This window comes from Saccopteryx bilineata, chromosome 9 (genome assembly GCF_036850765.1).
Source record: "Saccopteryx bilineata isolate mSacBil1 chromosome 9, mSacBil1_pri_phased_curated, whole genome shotgun sequence".
Taxonomy (NCBI): Eukaryota; Metazoa; Chordata; class Mammalia; order Chiroptera; family Emballonuridae; genus Saccopteryx; species Saccopteryx bilineata.
The window spans coordinates 78,004,909-78,012,524 of record NC_089498.1 but is presented as its reverse complement, the minus strand read 5'-3'; the positions used below and the strand labels follow the sequence as shown (position 1 = coordinate 78,012,524).

At 51.8% G+C, this 7,616-nt stretch overlaps 1 pseudogene; it reads right to left on the bottom strand.

The window, feature by feature from the left end:
• Positions 1-4,672: 4,672 nt before the first annotated feature.
• Positions 4,673-4,765, bottom strand: LOC136313722 (small nucleolar RNA U3; annotated as a pseudogene).
• Positions 4,766-7,616: the final 2,851 nt, after the last annotated feature.

Sequence of the window (7,616 nt, the reverse complement as noted above, 5' to 3'; positions counted from 1 at the left end):
TTCCCACAAAGGTCCCAAAGTCCAAACACAGAACGGATGGCTTGCCGTGGGCTGTGTACTGCATATGGTTGCAAGGCACATTACACAAATTACAATAACATGACAAATCATACAATTTCAACAATTACAAAGGTACATTTCACCAGTCTCTGAGCACTTTGCCAAAAGGACAAAATGTCCTCGGCCTTCTTTCTAGCCATGGGAAAAGCTTCCCAGGGCAGGGGAAGGGCCTCCAGCAAAGCCACCCCTACCCCCATCAGGGTATTTTACATTGTCCAAAATCCATAAGTCCATTCAACAAAGGAGCCAGTGCTCACTCAGGTCGTAGTCCAGGAAATCAGTCCACGCACATGGAGAATCAGCCACCCGCCTCATCCCTGCCATCCTGGCAGGTCTTACACTGTCTCAAAGAGGAGCACGTGGCAATGGCAGTCAGCATTTCCATCTCTGCTCTAGAGAGCATGATGGCATCCACCCCTATGTCCCAAAATGTCAGCGAACCCACCAGTGGCTTAGCATGCACTCCCTGGCATTCCAGCAGCCACTCGGCGATGCAAGCCTGGCTTCCATTCATCCTCCCAATGCAGCTGCCGCTGTTTACCTTCTGGAGTCTGCAAATCGCAACTCCAGCCCAATTCTCCTCATCCTCCAAAGATGAACTGAAAACACCAGCTCACACTGCAGAGCTCGAGCCCTGGCTGCTGCCACCTGTGTCTGGGAGTCAGCAGTTACTACACATAAGCAAGAACAGAGCACCAGGGCCTGGCGGCCCATCAGGGGCAATTCTCTGGGCCCGCCCCACCAAAGCCTCCACATCCCCCCAGGTGATGGAGCAGCACACTGCCCACAAGGTCGTCTTCTGGAGCTCTGAGGACCTCCTCCCCTCATGCGTAGTCAGTGTGGAGGAGGCCAGGGCTGTGGCTTTGGACAGGTGAAGACTGAACCATTCAGTGGGTGCCCAAGAAACCTTGTCAAGCAGTTTGGGGGGTTCCTGGGATCCAAATTGGCTGAAAAAAACAGGCATAACCTCTCCCTTGTGTTAGAAGAGGGTGTGATCCCCACCACTGTGCATGGCGGGTCCTTCCAGCGTCATTTCAGAGAGAGGGGCAGGGGAGAGAGAGAGCGAGAGATACAGAAAAATAGACAAAACAGACAGAAAGAAAAAAGACACATGGGGCGTATAGGCTGGCCCATGGGTCTGCAGCAGGAACACTTGTTGGAGAAAATGGTGTCTGAGAGGCTGGGGTTGGGCATTGAGCCCCGGCAGGGAATGTGGGAGTAGAAACTTCTGCTCTTTCCAGCTGCAGAGCCAATGGCGCAGTTAGCAATTCGGTTGGTTTCGTTTCTGCACTCTCAGCCATGATTTTGTCAAACTCGGAGGCTAAACCACTTTCCTCCTCAGTGGAGGGGGGCGAATAGGGAGGTAGGGGCTCTCCAGAGAGAAGGGTAGCCTGTAATATTTTTGGCACCAGCGGACGGACGGTCCCCAGGAGCAGCACCAGCCAAGCAGGCATGTATTGCCAATAAGGCAGGAGTGAGGCTGAGAGGGAAGGTTTGCCCCCCACGCACCTCGGCCGAACAAATGCATCAGGGAGTTCGGGCCCAAGTATCTGGGTCCCAGAGCAGCGCGTCCTCAATCCAGGGATTGATACCAGAGAGAATATCCCAGTAAGTACAGGGATCCTTTTCACAAACTTCAACTCGCCTACTCTGCAATAGGGCGTGCAGGGCTCGAGCCTGTGAGGCTCGGGAGGGGGGAAGAAGGTTTCTCATTGCAGAGGGTCACTCACCCATCCCTTGGATGCTGGTTAGGTCCCTGACCCACGTTGGGCACCAGTTGTGGGACAAGTCCTGCCAGGGGTGAGGACAACGGAGCCACAAAGACCCGACTCCGAGGACCAGGTTCAGTGACTCAGATCCACTTTATTCAGGAAGTAAACTAGCTTATATACATGGGTTCAGCCTATAGGGTGTTACAGCATGTCCTTCATAGCCAATGGCTGAAAAGATCAGGGAGCTGCGTGGTTGGTGCTAAGTCACTTCCTTATCATGGGCGAGCTTCCTTCCTGGGTGTGACCAGGAGGCTTCTGGGAGCTGGAGTATTCTCACAGCATTGCATCAGCCGCAGCTGCTAGGAATGTGCTCTGCGCTCCACCCACATCACACACTAAGATTCTAACAGTAGGAGTTTTTGGGTTCTGTGCAATGATTCAGAAATGCCACTAAAAACCAGTTTCTCCATATATTTCTACTTCACCATCCTTCGTTTGTTATTTACACTTCATGCTGGCTCCTCATGGCTGAGAGATAGCTGCTCCAGCTCCAGATATTGTGTATCACACTCAGAAGAAGAGGGCAGGATAGACTGATAATAACACCCCTTGCAGCTACCTCACTTGAAACTCATTCTCACCTCAGATGCCTTTACAGTTTAAAAGCCTTCAGGGAAAAGGTGATACCTCACCGGTAGGATTCAATGCGCATGTGGGGCTAGGTAGGGGCAGCAAAAGACTTCCTGGTACCTCAGGTCACCTTTTGTGCCACCTCATCTGTCAGTCATTGGCCAAGTCTCCCAGGTTGGGCTGGGTGGTGCAAGGCCTTCTGGGTAGAGGCAGCTTTTGTTTGGCCGATGACTCAGCTCCAGTGAGGGGCAGCTGTGAGCAGCAAGCCTCCAACAACTGGGGATGGGAGACACGCACGTTAGAAGGAAAACAAGCAACTCTCCTTCTGAGGAGCCCAAGTCGCCCCAGCATTTCCAACCACAGAACAGTGTCTAAGCACGTAAGCCTGTCCTCTCTGCAACATCAGTTTCCCTGTTCATAAAAATGGGTGTGCAGGGCCCTGGCCGGTTGGCTCAGTGGTAGAGCATCGGCCTGGCGTGCAGGAGTCCCAGGTTCGATTCCCGGCCAGGGCACACAGGAGAAGCGCCCATCTGCTTCTCCACCCCTCCCCCTCTCCTTCCTCTCTGTCTCTCTCTTCCCCTCCCACAGCCAAGGCTCCATTGGAGCAAAGTTGGCCCAGGCACTGAGGATGGCTCTGTGGCCTCTGCCTCAGGTGCTAGAATGGCTCTGGTTGCAACAGAGCAACACCCCAGATGGGCAGAGCATCGCCCCCTGGTGGGCGTGCCGGGTGGACCACTGTCGGGAGCATGCAGAAGTCTGTCTGACTGCCTCCCCATTTCCTACTTCAGAAAAATACAAAAAAAAAAAAAATGGGTGTGCAGGATCAAGGGATCACTGGGTTTCCTTCCAGCTCTGCATTTCAAAGCATCTATGAGTCCACTTCCACCTTGTCCCAAAGTTCCAACCAGGCCAGCCCCCTGCTCACAGGCTCCCCACGCGCCCAAGTAGCTGAAAACCAAGAACCATTGAGAACAGGAGACTTGACTTGGGGTGGTGAACACACAATACAATATATAGATGATTGTATTATATACAGATGTAGAATTGTACACCTGAAACCTATATAATTTTATTAACCAATGTCACCCCAATAAAATGAAATTAAAAATTAAAAAAAATAACCATTGAGAACAAAGTGGGGTCTCCCCTCAACAGGCCTGAACAACACGAGGTGGGCAGAAGCAAGTCCCCAGACTGCCGGGCAGGCCTGGGGAGTCAGCATTTCTTGAAATGTAAGTACTGAGACCACACTGGGTTGTCAGTAAATTCATTATCCCGTTACACAGGCCTGAATTATTCAGCGCTCTCGAGGCTGCCTCAGGAACACGCCCGGGCAGTCAATGCCGGCATTAGTGGGATGGATGGAGTCAGACCCGGGGCATGGTTGGTGCTGGGATGATGGATCTGGGCCCAGAGAGGCTGCAGGGCTTGGAGGCACAAGCGGGATCTCGCTGGCAGGACTCAGGCCCTGGGTGTTCCTGGGACCTGGGGAGAGGCTCGTGTACGTAGGCGCAGACCCCCGACCCCTCAGGAAACTGGCAGTGTGCTTTTGGAGCCCCACTTGCTCCAAAGAGCTCGGGGACAGAAGAACCAGGCTCCACCTCCACCTGGCTGTGTGACCTCCAGCAAGTCATTCACCTCACTGAGCTTCAGTGTCTTTATCTGTAAAATGCAGCAATGATGCTAAATGTCCCCAGTATTCATTCTCCTTTGAAGTATAATGATAGAACTGATTTTTCATTGAGTACATAATCCTCTGGAAGAAACCCTATTTCTAGGTTGAAGTGTGCCCATGTGACTAAGTGCTGGTCAAAAGCACGGATGCAAGTGGAAGTATCCTGCAAAACTTTGGAGATGTGTCCTTAAAGGAAGGGGATAAGTCCTAACTTCTCCTTTCCTTTTTTCTGAAAATTGGGGTAAAGGTGTGATGGCTGGAGCTCAAGCAGTCATCTTGGTCAGTGAGGCAAAGCCACATGATGAGGATGGCAGCACGACAGAGTGGAAGCCTGAGTCCCTGATGACTATAGAGCTTCCTTACTACCTTCAGTTTGTATCTATATAATGTAGAAATGAACTTCTCTCTTAGTTAAGTCATTTTCTCTTGGATTTTTCTGTCATAGCTGAACCCTACCCTACTTTGTTGGGCAAGTCTGAGGTAAAATGAGACATTACAAGAAAAGCAGCCACCTCAACAGGCACTTCCGCTAGGATACTTCAGTGGTTAGGACCTGTAAGCCGTGGCCCTGGCGTGAGCTCAGCTGGTTAAGAGCACCATCCCAATATGCCAAGGTTGTGCGTTTGATCTCCAGTCAGGGCACATGCAAGAATCAAACTATAGAAATGATCCCTGAAAGTATAGCCTTTCATGCAAGAATCAAAAGTAGAACAACAAATCAATGTTTCTCTCTCTCTCTCTCTCTCTCTCTCTCCCTCCCCCTTTCTTCTCTCTCTCAAATCAATAAATAAGTTAAGCCTAGCTCATGTGCCAACAGTACAAAGCCCAGTATGGAATGTGAGGCAGCAGGGAGCGGTGGGGACTGTAACAGAGTACACGACCCACGTGGGCACAGAACAGGTACACGCAGGGCTAGAAGACTTGCCATTCAGCAAAACGGGTCCAGTTTTGTCAGGTTTTCTCTTCTTTCAATAAAAACAGAGATAGAACCTAAATTCTTTGTGAAATTTTCCTATTGTTCAGTGTTGGCTCCATTCAAACAAACAAGACACTGATCAAGAAAAAAACAACACATATTGCCCTGGCCGGTTGGCTCAGTGGTAGAGCGTCGGCCTGGCGTGCAGGAGTCCCGGGTTCGATTCCCGGCCAGGGCACACAGGAGAAGCGCCCATCTGCTTCTCTACCCCTCCCCCTCTCCTTCCTCTCTGTCTCTCTCTTCCCTTCCCGCAGCGAGGCTCCACTGGAGCAAAGATGGCCCGGGCACTGGGGGCTGGGGATGGCTCCTTGGCCTCTGCCTCAGGGGCTAGAGTGGCTCTGGTCACAACAGAGCGACACCCCGGAGGGGCAAAGCATCGCCCCCTGGTGGGTGTGCCGGGTGGATCCCGGTCGGGCGCATGCGGGAGTCTGTCTGACTGTCTCTCCCCGTTTCCAGCTTCAGAAAAATACAAAAAAAAAAAAAAAACCACACATGTCCCCAGGCCAGCTTGGGGCTGCCAGATTTAAACAGCGCTGAGAGAGCTCTCCCATGCGTGCATTTTGAATCCTGAATCCATCCCAGGCTAAGTTTCCTGGAGTCTCCGGGTAAAAGGGCCTATGCTGAGCTGGAGGGTGGCTTGGAGGAAAGAAAGGGCTGGGAGTTTCTCCTTTGCTGGGAGCCAGGTGCTCTGGGCAAGACCAGGGAAAGTGAGCCTGCCCCCCAACCCCTGCCCCTGCCCGGTCAGGACAAAGCGAGGGTGGGGCTGGGGTTGCCTTGCAACCTCAGGCAGCACTCCCACTCCCAAAGCTCAGCTTCTTCCTCTGAGGCTAAACTGATGGGACAACCTTCAGCTCCCGCGGGCGGCAGCTACCCTGGCCTGCCACCCCTGCTGAGGCCGCGCCAGTCAGGGTCTCTGCACCCACAGCTTTGGAGAAGCCCTGGCGTCCTGGGGCCCTGTGTGTAGATTGGACTGCTCCTGCTGACTCTGAACTCCCCACCAGAAATAAGTGGGGAGTTACACGTCTGCACCCCTTGCCATGTGACCTCACAGGCCACTCCATGGAGGCGACGGAGCACATACCCTGCTTCATACTTGGAGCTTGGCCCAGTGCCGTGGTGGCCACTGAGGCAGGCCTGTGTGGCGGGCCTCTCGTGCCTGTGCTGACCACTGGGAAAGAGCAGCCCAGGTAGAGACCTAAACCCGCCACCTGAAGCAGAAGCACCCAACTGTCCCTCTGAACCAGGAGCGAGAAAATTAAGGGACTATTCTAGAAGCCAATGAAACGTGGAGCATTTACACGGCATTGCCACAGCACAAACCTGACTATTATACCAGGAGGACTTGGGCTTCCCTGACCCTGTCCCTAGCAAAGAGACCCCACAAGTCTCCATGCCCTGGCTCTGAGGCAAAGAGACCCCCAGTGGAGTGGGGAGATACCCCAGGCTGTGGGTCATATGGAATTGAAGCCAATCCCCACATCATGCCTCTAAGACCTTGGATGAGTGACTTTCTCAGTCTGAGAGTCACTTGTAGAGAATGGGTGATCGTGATTTCCTCACTGGGGATTGGGAGGGCTCAATGAGAAGATATAAGTCTACATCAGGACAAAGGTGAGTACCTGGAGCTGGGATTTGGACTTGTCAGGTAGGGGAGGCACTGGGCCCGCCAGGATTCTTTGGGAGAGGAGGCATCTCCTGTGAGAAAGCTCACTCCTAAGGAAAATGAAGCCCTACCTGTGGAGGACATGATTTCAAGTTCAGTATGGAATCTGTCACTGTAGCCTGAAGAAAAAAACAACAGGTTTATCTCAGCACCAACCCTAAGCCATCCCTGTGGACATGGGCCATACTGCTGGGGAGTCTGTATCAGTTAGGAATGCTTTGAGCTTCAAGTAAAAGAATACACAGCCAATCATTGCTTAAACACAAAGGGCTCCATTTTGTCCTGTAACAAGCAGTCTAACGGTAGACAGTTGCTGGTGGTGGTTCAGTGCTAGAAAATGCCTTTAGGTACCAATACTCCATCTTTCCTCTCACCGCCCTCATTGTTTAGTTTTTTTAAACCTTAACCTTGTTGCTTCATGTCCACAAGATGACTGCTATGGCTCCAGCCATTTAATCTTTACATAACCCCATTCAAGGTAAAAAGACGCTCAGCAAGAACAGGGAGTTTCTTATCATCAAGGAGGAAAATGTTCTGAGAAGCATTCATTTATCTCTGGCCAGAAATGAGCTGCAGAAGCAGATGAGAGCAGATATCTTGAAAGAAAGACTGGAATGGTTGTGACAACCTGAGATGGATCACAGTTCATTCCTTAGAGTTGAGCACATTGTTGCCTGAACAATTCTCCTCTTAGCAAGACAAAAGGAGGAGAATGCGTTAGAGACAGACAGGAACAGTGTCAGCTGCAGGAGGAAAATAGTCGCACAGCGGAGCAGCACCAGGCAGGGTCCTCAGCTGCAAACTACAGAGGCTGCTCTGTGGCAACGGCAGATTTGACTTTGTTGCAAACAAGAAATGCACAATGTTGTAAACAGCAGCCTCTGGGAGGACCAGAGGACC